The sequence below is a fragment of the Myotis yumanensis genome, unplaced genomic scaffold (assembly GCF_028538775.1).
Source record: "Myotis yumanensis isolate MYYU_CA2020_CCGP unplaced genomic scaffold, mMyoYum1.0.hap1 SCAF_14, whole genome shotgun sequence".
Taxonomy (NCBI): Eukaryota; Metazoa; Chordata; class Mammalia; order Chiroptera; family Vespertilionidae; genus Myotis; species Myotis yumanensis.
This window is the reverse complement of record NW_027223765.1, coordinates 24,268,218-24,283,099: the sequence shown is the minus strand read 5'-3', so window position 1 is coordinate 24,283,099 and position 14,882 is coordinate 24,268,218. Positions and strand designations below refer to the sequence as shown.

At 43.2% G+C, this 14,882-nt stretch overlaps 1 protein-coding gene across 1 annotated transcript in view; it reads right to left on the bottom strand.

Moving 5' to 3' along the window:
• The window catches only part of COL6A5 (collagen type VI alpha 5 chain), a 105,316-nt gene extending 97,143 nt beyond the window's left edge, over positions 1-8,173 (bottom strand). The window contains exon 1 of the mRNA XM_070433378.1: positions 8,134-8,173. The gene's annotated coding sequence lies outside the window, so the exon portion shown is untranslated. The remainder of the gene's footprint in view (positions 1-8,133) is intronic.
• Positions 8,174-14,882: the final 6,709 nt, after the last annotated feature.

Here is a 14,882-nt window from a genome sequence, read left to right as displayed (position 1 = left end):
GAACTTTTCTTTTTTATAAATAAATGGGAGATATCGATATAACAACGAAACAATGTACGGTGAGTCCCACATAACCCGAGGACTGTCTGTATATAATTTTAAAAATTTTAGTGGCCACCTTAATAAAGAAATAGATAAAATTAATAATACATTTTACTTAGCCTAATATATCCAAAATGTTCTAATTTCAATGTGTAACCAATTAAATACTTAGTAATGAGATATTTTTGCATTCTTCTTTCTTAAACTGTTCCAAAAGTCATACAGTGAAAAATGTCTCCCTCTTCCCACAGTTTTCCAGTTCCCCAGTTCAGAGACAACTTCTTTCTTTTTTTTCTTCTTTATTGATTGAGGTATTACATATGTGTCCTTGTTCCCCACTAACCCCCCACCCCCCTGGTGTCTGTGTTCACTGGTTATGCTTATATGCATTCATACAAGTCCTTTGGTTGATCTCTCCTCCTTCCCCCACCCTCCCCTGCCTCATCTAGAGCAATCTAAATCAGGGCTGCCTAATTGAAATATAACATAAGCCATACAGAGAATGTGGCGATAGAATTCTTGGGTCTCATTCCTTCTATTTTTTTTCTAAGCTCTTTGATCTTTGTCTTCTGGAATCTGATGTTGCTGAGATAATTTATGGTCAGCCTAATTTATCTATTTTCCACTGGATAGTTTGTCCTTTATCCTTAAATAACACCATATTAATCTTATTTATTTTTGTTTTGCGTGCGGTGTTTATGTATTTCTCTGAAACATGATGAAACCTCTGATCTGCCAATTCTTTACTTTCGGAAGCCTTTCTTAAGAGAAGAATGCCATATTTCTTCAATTAAAAGACATATTTTTCATATTTTATTGATTTATTTATTATGTCTTCATTAATTTGAGAGAGAGAGGAAGGGAGAAGAATAGAGAGATAGGAACAAGAACAAGAGAGAAACATCATTGATAGGCTGCCTCCTGCATGCCCCCACCTGGGATCAAGCCCACAACCCAAGCATGTTCCCTGACCAGGAATCAAACCGTAACCTCTTGGTTCTTAGGTAACTGCTTAACCATTGAGCCATACGGGCTGAGCTATTTTTTTCATATTTTAATCTTTCTCAAACTGAGAAATGTCTTATGAGGGACACATTCATTTATTACTATCATTCCTTTTTATTTTTCCAAAAGCTATTTTTAAAGCAACAGTGTGTCTTGAAATTGATAATTTGAGATCAAAGACATACAATGTTATGTAGTTCCTTTTGTTCTCTCCTATATTCTCCACCAGAAAGTCCATCTAGTCCTATGCCGTTTCTGTTTTCCATCACTATTATTCTTTCTAACCATTTTTGTCTCTTGATCCTTATCTTCCGCATCCTATGAGATTTTTCCCAAAGCTGCCCTCTAAGTCAAAACTCCATTTTCTACAAGGTTGACTTGTAACCAGCTGCTTCTAATCAGGGCTTTGGTTTTGTAAAGGCTTTATTTTCCTTTTGTGCTTTCGTTGGCTTTGCCGTTCCTTACCTCTTGCATTTCTTTAAGCCAGTGGTTCTCAACCTTCTGGCTCTTTAAATGCAGTTCCCCATGTTGTGACCCAACCATAAAATTATTTCCGTTGCTACTTCATAACTGTAATGTTGCTACTGTTATGAATCGTCATGTAAATATCTGATATGCAGGATGGTCTTAGGCGACCCCTGTGAAAGGGTCGTTCGACCGCCAAAGGGGTCGCGACCCACAGGTTGAGAACCGCTGCTTTAAGCCCTTGCTTTACGAAACCTGTGTCCTCTTCTTCTTTAGAGCTTGGTATCATTTTTTGTGTTTCCTGGACTAATTCTTAATCTTTGTTTGGCATACAACCAATGCTTCTCTTTCTAATGAAAGTATTTTTGCATAAGACCCAGACTCATGCTTTGGGTTTTCCGTGCAGCTGTTGAATGCGTGTTTGGGGCAGTGGAGAGAGTCAAGTTCAGGCACAGGGATGCAACAGAAGTTGGTCTTACACATTTCACATTTATAGTTCTCAGCTATTGTGTACTTGATGGCTATTGAGAATGACATTTTCCTCTCATTATTCTTTTAGCTGCTTGTTACTACCTTATAGAAAAACTATTGATATTTTCTGGATTTATTTTATAGTCAGCTATCTCAACTCAATTTTCAATTGTTTCTCTTAGCTATGGTCTATCTGAAACTGCAAGCTCTTACATATTTCCTATTATGTGCCTATCACTATTCTTTGTTCTTTATCTTTAAAAAGTCTCTATGAGACTTGTCTTCTGGAATCTGATGTTGCTGAGATAATTTATGGTCAGCCTAATTTATCTATTTTTCCACTGGATAGTTTGTCCTTTACCCTTAAATAACACCATACTAATCTTATTTATTTTTGTTTTGTGTGCAGCGTTTATTTCTCTGAAACATGATGAAACTTCTGATCTGCCAATTCTTTACTTTGGGAAGCCTTTCTTAAGAGAAGAATGGCATATTTCTTCAATTAAAAGACATGTTTTTCATATTTTATTGATTTATTTATCATGTCTTTATTAATTTTAGAAAGAGAGGAAGGGAGAGGAATAGAGAGATAGGAACAACAACAAGAGAGAAACATCATTGATAGTACTACTAGCCCATGAGATAGAAGAAAAAAGTAATGTTAACTATCTTATGTAAATTCACACAGTTAGTGCATGATAAAATGCTGATTTGAACCCAAGGTAGATGGCCTCTTAAATCATTACACTGTCTGCAAAATTGTATTATCTCCCGCTTTCAAACTTATGTTTCTTACATTATTGCAATAATTAAAATAAAGCATGCAAAATTATCTTTATCCTCTCATTTCTTCTACAACTTTCACCCTCTCCATTAAGGAGATGGGCTGGGTGTAAGAAAAGCTAAAGTCTGGAGCATCTTGGTACTAACTGGGCATGCATTCTTGGGCAAAGGTTAATAATTGTGAGCCTCAACTTTCTCATCAATGAAGTGGTAATACGCACATCTTTTTTCACCTCTCAGAATTACTGTCAGATTGAAATATAACCATTTATATAAACTGCTCCAAGATCTAGCCAGAGATATCATTATTATTACAGTTTCACACCCAGACACCTATCTATTTCAAGAGCCTATCTGCTTGACTTGAACATCCTCAAGCCATCCAGTTGCCCAGAAACTTGTTATTATCACATTTTCTCTACCATTTTCTATCTCCAGTTCACACACATGAACACACCAGTAGCCACCACAACCATTGTCACCTGCCATTCTCCAAAGAACCATTCTTGGCCTGCAGCCTTATTACAGAGACTTCTAGTCACCTATCCATTACCCAGTATTCCCTTTTTATTAAATCAATAGACCCTCTATACTGATGGATGGAGCAATGTGCTCGGCTATGAAAACACACTTCCAAACCTCCTTTGTAGCTAAGGGTAGCCAAAGAAATATACTCAGAAGATGGATGACCCAGCAGAAAAAGTAGGTCTTTTTATGTCCATATTACTGATGAAGAAACAGGCTCAGAGAGATAGTGTAGTCCCAAAACTTGCAGTCTCTCTGACTGCAAAGATGATGCTCTTTCTACTGTACCACTGCCCTTATAAAGCTCTCATCCCACTATTCTGATCTCTTGATGTGTCTTATTATCTTCCAAGATAATTATTAGTTAACCATGCTAATGGAGAAGGCTCAAGGTGTCACCTGGGCCCATCAAATAATGTGGAATTTTACAGTGGTCTCTCAATTTAAGTCTTGAATTATAGTAGCCCTCCAAACAGTGGTTTGAAGAATCAGAATTAAACAGGTCAGAGGGAACCAAGGGTAGTACAACAGGGCACTGGAGATTGACAGGGTTGACAAAAATGCAGGCAAATGTGCCCTGGCTGGTGTGGCTCAGTTGGTTGGAGTGCATCCTGTACATCAGAAGGTGGTGGGTTTGATTTCTAGTCAGTGCACACACCCAGGTTTCAGGTTCAATTCCAGTTGAGGTATGTGCAGGAAGCAACTGACTGATATTTTTCTCTCTCACTTGCTCTCTCTCCCTCCTCCCCTCCATTTCTTTAAGATCAATAAAAAAAAAATTAAAATATTTTTAATGCAGCCAAATGCCAATTCCCCACCAGCTAGCCCTTCCTCATAAGATAGGCATGCATCTCATTTGTGTCTTTAGGTCCAAGCTTTGGCCAGTGCACACCTCCTCCTCTTCTGCACCTGCTCAGAGAGGACACAGATCTGAGAGGACGTAGATCTGAGATCCTACAAGGTTGACAGGGGCATCCTCAAAGCAAACTGCAACCCATGAAAGGTCACATCTCCAGTGAATCCCTGTTCTCCACTTTCAGAGCAAGAGGGTTCTGGATAAATGTTCCAGAGTTAAAAATTATTCCCTTTTGGAAGATGGTTTGAATTTGAAGAAGGAAAACACAACATAAAATAACCATGAAGACATATTTGTAAACCTTATACTTCACTAGAGGCCCAGTGCATGAAATTCGTGCACTTGGAAGGGTGGGGAGGTCCCTCAGGCCAGCCTGTGACCTCTCGCAGTCAGGAGCCCTTGGGGGCTGTCAGTCAGACATCCTTAGTGCTGTTGCAGAGGCAGGAGAGGTTCCCACCACTACCGCTGCACTTGCCAGCTGTGAGCCCAGCCTCTGGCTGAGTGACACCCCCCTGTGGGAGCACACTGATCACCAGGGGAAGCTCCTGCATTGAACATCTTCCCCCTGGTGGTCAGTGCATGTTATAGCAACCGGTCATTCCACCGTCTGGTCAAAACTGGCTCTCTGACATCCCCCAAGGGGTTCCAGATTGCAAGATGGCACAGGCCAGGCTGAGGGACCCCACCTGAATCATGGCTGGGATGTGGGAGGTTGGCCAGCCAGGGAGGGATCACAGGAGGGCTCCAGGGCATGTCTGGCCTGTCTAGCTCAGTCCCGATCAGCCAGACCCCAGCAGCAAGGTAACCTACCAGTTGGAGCATCTGCCCCCTGGTGGTCAGTGCATGTCATAGCGACTGGTCGACCAGTCAACTGTCTGCCCCCTGGTGTTCAGTGCACATCATTGTGAGCAGTTGAGCGGCCTTAGCATATCATTAGCACGTTATACTTTGATTGGTTGAACGGCTAACTGGACGACCAGACACTTAGCATATTAGGCTTTTATTATACAGGATTATAGAAGCATGCTAAGTATATGCCCTTTTATTACTTTTGAACAAACAGAAGTTAGCCTGTGAGCAAACCTTCTATCAGTGGTTCTCAACCTTCTGGCCCTTTAAATACAGTTCCTCATGTTGTGACCCAACCATAAAATTATTTTCGTTGCTACTTCATAACTGTAATGTTGCTACTGTTATGAATCATAATGTAAATACCTGATATGCAGGATGGTCTTAGGCGACCCCTGTGAAAGGGTCGTTCGACCGCCACAGGGGTCGCAACTCACAGGTTGAGAACCGCTGTTCTAAATGTTTTAACGTAAAACCTACATACACAATTAAATAGATGATCATTGTATTAGTATATTCTCTTTTCACATGTTATAAAGAGTCCCCATTGCAACCATACAGCAGGCAGGGAACTCTGGGGGAAACTTCAGAACAATGCTAGCAAGTGCCACAGCAAAACCACGCATCCTGCCTCCACTCATCGGAGAGAGGAGAAAACCGAGAAATGTCTGCAGAGATTTGCTCCAGCGTCTCAGGAGGAGTCAATAGTGAACTTAGACTTAATAGTTAAGCCACCAAAGGAGAACAACAGCCAAAAAAAAACACAAACTGACAGTAAACCCTTCATAGAACTTTCATCATCAGACAGCTCATGAGTAAGGCTCTCTCTGCAGTGATGAAGAGCCCGTCTCGTCTGCAGGAATGATTGGGAACCTTGCAGGACAGGGAACAGCGTAACCTGGGCCCACAGGGCATCCGTATTTGTTTCCAACTCACTTCTTCTCAGAGTTAGTGTGAGGTAGCTAGCTCTGGACTCCTCAGAGAAGGTGAAAAATGGTCTCTCTCACTTTGGTTCATAAAAAATCTCAGTATCCATATTTATTCTCCTTATAAAATGTATCATGTAAACATCAATACAAAGATTTTTTAAAAAATGTCTTGCTGCCCTGGCTGGTGTTTCTCAGTGGTTAGAGTGTCAGCCCGCACATCGAATAGTCACAGGATTGATTCTAGTCAAGGGGAGGTACCTGAGTTTCAGGTCTGGGTTGCAGGTTTGATCCCCAGCCCTGATCAGGGCATGTGCAGAAAGCAACCAATCAATGTGTCTCTCTCATATTGATGCTTCTTTCTCTCTCTCTCTCTCTCTCTCTCCCTCCCTCCCTCCCTCCCTCCCTCCCTTCCATTCTCTCTAAAAGTCAATGGAAAAAATATCCTCAGGTGTGGATTGACAACAACAATATATCTATATCTATATCTATATCTATACCTATACCTATACCTATATCTATAATGTCTTGTCAATGTGAATTTTCCTTAAGGATTTTTGTTCAGAGCTCACAAAGGAAATACATCTTTTCCAAAATAACAAATTTGCCATTTTGGGTTAACTACACCAAGTTGCAAAGATCCTGGATAAAGAGAAAATATGCCCGCCAGGGGATTGTCAAGGGTGGGGGAGGGGGGGAAGGAGACATATGTAATACCCTTTGTAATACTTTAAGTAATAAAAAGAAAAAGAAAAAATATGCCACCAGATTTTAGTACCTAACTCCCTCCTTCACTTTGAAGGAACCTTGTTTGCAGCCTTCCACATAGTACAAGCTCAGAAATGTTTGTTGAAGCCCTGAGTGCTGTTTGAGGACATTTCAAAGATCACTGTTCACAGTTAGAAACAAAATAGCAAACCATAAGCATTTCAAAGTTCTTATTATAGCTGAATAGACCCGGATATCTGATGCCTTACGCTCAGTCTATGCACCCACTGCTGATTATTTGAGGGTTCCTGCATGGGGTGAGGGAGGAGCCCAAAGGTTAGACTACATGAGCTCTAATTAAGTCAGTGGTTATCAAACTTTAGCTGCAGGTGCATCTTCTGGGAGGCCTGCTAAAACACACATCCGGGGCCCCATGCCCGGAGATGCTGGTTCAGCAGGTCTGGGAGGGGCCCGTGAATTCGCATTTCTAACAAGGTCCCAAGGGATGGAGATGCTACTAGTCTTTGGACCACACTTTCCAACTCTGAGAGTCCAGCCTTTAAAAACCTGGTCTCAACCATTTGCAAAACACTTTCCAGTCCAGGATTGCAGGGCAGGTGCAAAATCTCAGGGCAGGAGCAAGCACACCTGCTCACCTGCATGCCTGCTCACCTACCCTCGGCGCCCACCTGCGCTCAACTCAGGCCCCAAGCACCCGCTCCCCACACTCACCGAACTTTCCCCGGTGTCGGTGTCGGGGGCACTCAGAACCCAAGAGATGGTCCCCGCTCTCCAAAGGGCTGCACCTGGAGCCTGCGCCTTCGCGCAGTAACCTCTGGGCGCCCAGGGCGCAGAGGAGGGAGCGCAGGGGCAGCGACGTCCAGGCTGCACAGCGCAGCGCAGTGGCAGGTGGGTACAGAGCAAACGCCCAGTGCAGCGGCTCTTTTAAGACCGCGCTGACCCTTGACCTTGCCTGCCCCCCCCCCCCCCCCCCCCCCCCCGCCGGCTGGGCTTTTAACTCTTTACGGGTTTCCAGAGAAGATCCAGCTGCCTGTTGGCTTTGTCCACAGCGGCTAGCTGCGGTTAGGGAGAAGGTGCGGGCTGCCAGAAGAACTAGCTAAGGCGAGTTCCTCAGAAACCGAGGGCAGCCCATGTCTGAGGTCAGCGCTGCTGCTGGGCTGAGTGAGGCCGTGCCCTTCAGCGCCAGTGCTCTACTGGGTGGTTTCCTGAGAGCCAGCCGGCAGAGAACCAGAGAAAATTCTCCCAAAGGGGCAATATCTATCGGGTAAGCTGGGTTGGAGAGCGAGCGCACCCATGCTCAGGGTAGCAGGAGTTCTCTCCAGCAGTTCCCAGAAGGGCAGGGCTGGGAAATGGACCAGGCAACAGAAATGCACATGTGATTAGCAGAGATCACAATGACAAACTTGGAAAGCATTGCCTATTCTTAGAAGAATGGCTTATGTTTTATGTTTGTTGGCTTGTTTCTCATGGACATGTACTCACAGTGGAGGTTCTACGGGCGAACGTGTTCCTGGCTTGTGCCATTGAATTCAGTCTGTCAGCTTCATCCGGCTGTGCTGTCCGGGAAGAGGCAAGCTACAGTCACTTACAGCGATGAAAGTTTATTAAAAGGCCGAGAAGAAACGTGAGGGGGGGGGGGCGGGCCTGCTCAGCAAGGACTTCTGGGGCTGCTTCTGAAGTTCACTGGAAAGCTTCCACTTTGTTTCGGGAGGAAAGGGTTGGAAGGATGGAGAGAAGTTGAATGAGGGCCGTCAGGACTTTTTCCTTTCGTTGTTATTTTTTAACAAGGAGAACACAAATGTGTAAACTAGCCACTGGTGTTCTTTGTTTTTTATTAAGTAGAGGGGAAATGGCTTTCCTCAAAAGACAGTATGTTTGCTCAGTATATTGTGTGTGGACTTCTGGGATCCACTTAGCACAGTTAGGATTATGGGATATTCTGCACAGAATGGAAGGCAGCTATGTTCCATTCTGGGAGGAGGTCTCAGCCTGAACCATGAAGGTCAGAGCCCTGAGACCTGGCTCCTCACTCACCAGGAGTTTCGTGTGTGTGTGTGTGTTGGGAAGAGGGGAGCAGGGAGCTGGGAGCAGGGAGGGAGGAGTGGGGAATGGGGAGGTGAGTATTCACTGCCCAGGCACAGCCTCCACACCTGTTCTGACTGCTCTGGGAAAGCTGCCCCTCTCACCCTGAAGCAGGTAATTCGTTTCCTAGGATTTGTATGGTAGGACATTCAGAGAAAGGCAAAAGCACCTGTGTGTTCACGGACCCACACAAAGGAAATGAAAATGACGTTGCTAACTGTTTTTTCGCTGTTTTTCCTGGCCATGACCCTCCTCAACAAAGGAATGGAATGAGAAACACCGATACAGCCAATACAAGCAGAATGGTGAGAGGAGATGGGTGGTTATGCTCTTTGTACATGACCACCCGGTGTTGTTTCTAGAACATAATCATCATCATCACAACAATAATAATAAACTCAAGACTTCTGTGTGGGAGAAAGCTGCACCTCCGGCTCTCTCCCTTAAGCCAGCCAATTCCGTTTCTCCCCATACGTCCCTGGTGACTTTCGTGCTGCTGCCCCAGCGCTGGAGCTCAGAACAAGTGAGTCCAAAAGAGCATGTCTCCCGGACAAGGAACATTTCTTGGCTGAGTCCTGGTCACGCAATTCAGCGGTGAGAGACCTCTCAGTGTGCCTTAGTGACTTGCAGATAGTGACTTCTTTGGAAGGCGATGGAAGGCTTGGATTAGTCACCGCCGAGCTAACTGATTTATGGACCGAATGAAATGGCTAAGTGGAAAGTCCCAGAAAATAGAAACAAGGGTCACACCTCTATGATATGCATCCTAAGACATTCAGAGAAAGGCAGGGACACCTGTGCGCTCAGAGACCCACACAAAGGAAATGAACCGACGTTGCTAACGTGTTTTGTCATTGTTTTTCCTGGCCCTCCATGTCTAAGCCATTGGCCTCCCATCCGTGATCACATGGAGCTGGAATCACAACACACAGAGCACATCTGAGCCAACGCTAATCAGAGGCAGTTCGCAGAAAGGACCCCTGGCTGCAACCCTGCCGACAATGGAGAGAGACAAGTACAAAGTAACAGCGAATGGAAAGGAGCTGTGCTAACAAGAAGCATGTTCACACAGCAGCCTCCGAAAGACGTGCCCCCCACTCCCACCTTGACAATGTGCTTTCCCTCCCTGCAGCCACTCTGGTCCTAAGTTTCTCATAATGAACCCTCCCAGCCGCATGGAACCTCACAGATCATGTGCAGACGCCCAGCAGGTGTGTAGACAGCGGTGGTGGCTGTAAGCAGACCTTGACTGGTCCTGGGAAAAGGCTTGAGAAAATGCCCTGAAAGGGTAAAGTCTTCCAAAGCCACCGGAAAGCCCTGTTCACAGGGGCGTGAGCATTTCTGTGAAAGGGTACACCTGGGTGTGCGCGTTTCTATAAAATGGGCACACCTGGGTGTGAGCATGTCTGTGAAATGGGCACACCTGGGTGCTAATGCATTTGCAGCGTGCAATTGGGTTCATGTCTAAAGCATGGCTGCCATGGAAATTCTCCACACAATCTCAGCACTGCCTCAGTTGCTGAAGGAAGTGGATGGGCGACATTCTATGCCAGATAGCATTCGGCACAGTCAAGCAAAGATGATCAACCTCATTTCCCAAGCTATAACTAGACTCACGAACAGAGCTTCTGCCCAAGTCCACCTCAGATTTTTTTTTGAGTCTATTATTGAAACGGTCCATTGATTTTGGCAGCACCTCAGCGCTCGGTCAGCCATTCTGGCTAGGCAAGTGCTTGGCCTGGGTTAGGCCAATAACTGATCTCTGTGGGTATAGCAGAAGCAGCATTTTATGACCACTGGGTCTTAGTTGAGTTTGAGGATGGTTTCCAATAGAGCGCATACAAACACTTGCTCTATTATTTCTCCTAATTTCTGGCCAACAGCGTGTAGTCATGAAGAACATGGACTCTAGAGCCAAACTGTCCAGGTTCAATTCCCAGATCTTATGTAACCTTGGGCAAGTTTATGAACTGCCTTCTGTAAACAAGAAAGAGTATCCACCTCATAAAATAGTTAAGAGGACTTATATATGTGAAGTCTTTAGGATTATTTCTGGCCTGCGTTAAGTGTTCCAGAAATATTAACTATCATTATTATTAATTATAATTAATATAATTATCATTATGTTATTTATGTAATACAGTGGGGCCTTGACTTACGAGTTTAATTCATTCCGTGAGGGAGCTCATAACTCAAATTACTCGTATGTCAAATCAAAAAGTGAACGAGCCCTAACTGGTTTGGCTCAGTGGATAGAGCGTCGGCCTGCAGACTCAAGGGTCCCGGGTTCGGTTCCAGTCAAGGGCATGTGCCTTGGTTTCGGACACATCCCCAGTGGGGAGTGTGCAGGGGGCAGCTGATCGATGTTTCTCTATCATCGATGTTTCTGACTCTCTATACCTCTCCCTCTCTGTAAAAAATCAATAAAATATATATTTTTTAAAAGTGAACGAGTGAGACACGTGATGCTGGGCTGATGTTGTGACGTTCACTGCGCCAACTAGCGGTGGGGTATCTGAAGCTGGCTCGTAACCCGAATTTTAGCTCGCAACTCAAAGCAAAAAATCGGCCAAGAGACTCGTTAGTCAGGACACTCGTAAGTCAAGGCCCCACTGTATGTCATTCTTTTTAAAGCTTCCTTATTTCCCTAGTTCATAAAACACAGTTGGGAAATGGCATCTAAGGGAAAGGGAAAGGGAAAAGGATGTGTGTGCTTCTCCATTTGCTATTTGAAAATGCCAATCTGATCATCGTCCTAATTTTTTAAAAAATGGCTCCCATGGCTTGTAGGTGAAGTTCAAAATGTTAACCATGGCTCCAAGACTCTGCATGATCTGGCCTTGCCACTTCTGTTTTAACATGTGTCCTCCTCCCCTTAGCTCTCCTCACTGCAAACTCATTGGCCATGTTGTAGGTTCTCAGAATCTTTGAGTCTGCTCTCCCCCTGGCCAGGAGCATTCCATTCCTCCTACCTCCAGCCCTTAGCTCCCTCCTACTCAATCTTTTCTGCCCCAAAGCCTTTCCTGGTGCTGCAGGCAAGTTAAGGCCCCTGCAGTCCTTTATAACTGCACAAATTAAAATCATTTGCTGAATATATCTTTTCCTCCCCACACTGTCTGTGTTCTTCACTGTTCAATCTCCAGTGCCTACCATTAACCTAGAATTAATTAGGTAGTTAAAAGAAGGAAATGGAAAGAAATGATACACTTAATGGTTAACATTAGGAATTTTGTCTAGTAAAATGGATTAATCTCTCTCTATTTTGTGTTCTTTATAACTCACTTAAGAGTTTCCTTTCCTGCCGAAACTGGTTTGGCTCAGTGGATAGAGCGTCGGCCTGCGGACTGAAAGGTCCCAGGTTCGATTCCCGTCAAGGGCATGTACCTGGGTTGCGGGCACATCCCCAGTAGGAGATGTGCAGGAGGCAGCTGGTCGACGTTTCTCTCTCATCGATGTTTCTAACTCTCTCTCTCCCTTCCTCTCTGTAAAAAATCAATAAAATATATTTTTTTAAAAAAAGAGTTTCCTTTCCTATCCCTAGGGTAATAAAGATATTCTTCTCTAGTTTTTTCAAATAAGTTTAAGAATTTGTATTTCACTTTTAAATGCTTAATTTATATGGAATTGATTTTTTATATAAGTAGAGATCCATTTTCAATTTTCTTCTATATGCATATACTTTCCTAGGACCATTTTCTAAATATTTTAATTTTTCTCCTTTGATTTGCAGTAAGATTTCCATATTTGTGTGGGTATGATTCTGGGTTCTCTATTTCATTCATCTAATTCTGTCCCAGTATCCCATTGTGTCAGTTTCTATAGCCTCATAATAAGTCTTGACATTTGGTAAAGTAAGTCCTTCTACCAAGTTCTTCTCCATAAGGATTATCTTGGCTATTCTTGGCTATTTTCTCTTTCATGTAAGTCCTAAAATCAGGTGTGTTGGAATTTTTATTGAAATTTCATTGTAACAATTGAACAACAGCTCATATATTGTGACAGATACTCATAAATATGTGTTCATTTGTTTTAAAAAAAACTTCACCCAGCCAGTGTGGCTAAGTGGTTGAGCATCGACCTATGAACCAGGAAGTCATGGTTTGACTTCTGGTCAGGGCACATGCCTGGGTTACAGGTTCGATCCCCATAGTGGGTGTGCAGGAGGCAGCTGATCAATTATTCTCTCTCATTGTTGTTTCTATCTCTCTCTCCCTCTCCCTTCCTCTCTGAAATATATATATATACATGTATGTGTGTGTGTGTGTGTGTATGTGTGTGTATATATATATATATAGAGAGAGAGAGACCCTCAAGATGCCAAAGAGTGGTTTTCTGTTTGAGATGCACTCCCCACCCACCCCAAGACTCATCTTTTAATATCAATGATTCTCAGTTCCTGTCCAGGCTTTAACAGAGAGAGACTGCTACCATTGGCCATCAGAGTGAAATGCCGAGTGACATTGAGGGCTAGAGGTTCAGGAAGCTGGAGTCTCAGGGACAGAATGTACTTCAGTTCACATTCGTGCGTGGCCCCAGCAGAAGCTTTGCTCATGCTGTGTTCATATTCCACAATGTGCAAAGATTTATTAATGGTGACATTCTTCCCCAAGAGTAAAATCCCAAGGGAAGAAAGGGGGTCCATTTCACTTCAAGGGAAGGGTGGGGCTCTTCCTTCAGGGTTAGTGAAGTAGTAGTTGAATAGCATTGGACTCAAATGGAATTTGGCTTCTTCGAACCTTTCTGGGAAACATCATTATAGACATGTTTTTACTTGCAACACAAGTACAATTTAGGTTTCACAATCACAGTAGGATAGAAAAGCGGCTTTGGAGACCTACAACTTTTTCCACAGAATTCAATATTTCCTTTTCCTGTCTTCTGCTTGTAAAATTGAAACTAGTCTTTTTCTGTAAAGAAATTATAATGCAAAATTTTTCCTCTATTAAAATTACATTTATTCTACTAAGGATCCATTTATCTAATTTAACATGTTGCAGAAAGTACGATTTCTAAGCTCAACATTTGAAGGAATTTAGGTACTAAGTCATCAAGTTTTCAACTTCCTAACATAGCCCAATAGGAATTACATTACACTTACCTGACTTAGGCTTCACTTGTCCCTTCCCCTTTTTTCTAGAAAAAGAAAAGGTATTGAATAAAAGAAATCCAGAATTTCAAAATCATGGCTTTTGTTCTCCAGGAATTTATTTTGATATTTGCTCTTCTCTAGCCCAACCTCTAGTCTGGGTTTCCTGCAATTGCTTTAAGCAAGGAGATAACATTCCAGTGAGCGATATCAAATTGTATTCTACTCTACATTCCTTCATTCCCACTGAGATTTCTGGTATTTCCAAAAAGGTGAAACGCTATCAGAAATATGCAGATGATTTCAGATGAGAGATGATTTAAATGAACATGATTGACTTTCTCCTTAATGCAATCAGAATTATTGAAAGACAGGGGGATAAGGAAACACTTCTCTCACCAAGTGACTCAATTATACTCTGCATGCCTGTATACCAGCCGGTTAAACAACCTACAATAATAAAAGCGTGAAATGCTAATTAGACTGGATGTCCTTCCGGACAACCTTCTGGACGAAGCTCCAACAGCAGGGGCCGAGGCAGAGGCAGCCGCAGCAGCAGTGGGGGCCAAGCCCCTTGCACAAATTTCGTGCACCAGGCCTCTAGTTAATAAGTAAAATGCAATACTGGTAACTAAAGCCAACATGCTTTCCTGTCCCTGTATTAAACAATATTGGAACCTGGTGTACTTTCTTTATATTAGTCATACTGAGAACAAGCAAAAATGACCTAGCTACTTGCTCTGGATAATACTTTCTCCTAAAAGTAAAAGCTGTGACTAACTAAAATAGTTTACTTATCAGTACTAACCCATTTGTCCAACAAGACTTGCTTCACCTCCTTCATCTCCCAGTGTTTAGCAATCCAAAGCTGTTACATCATAAATTCTGCCAAACCCAACAAGTTCTCTGGCTAGCAAAACTGCCTAACATTCACCCAGCCCAGGACCTAAATCTTATTAATATCCTGCCCTGACTTCTCCTCTGAGAAACTACTAAGATTTTCAATATGGTGTTTATATTTCCTATAATAAATCTGATTAACAAGCTTTGATTCATTAACAAG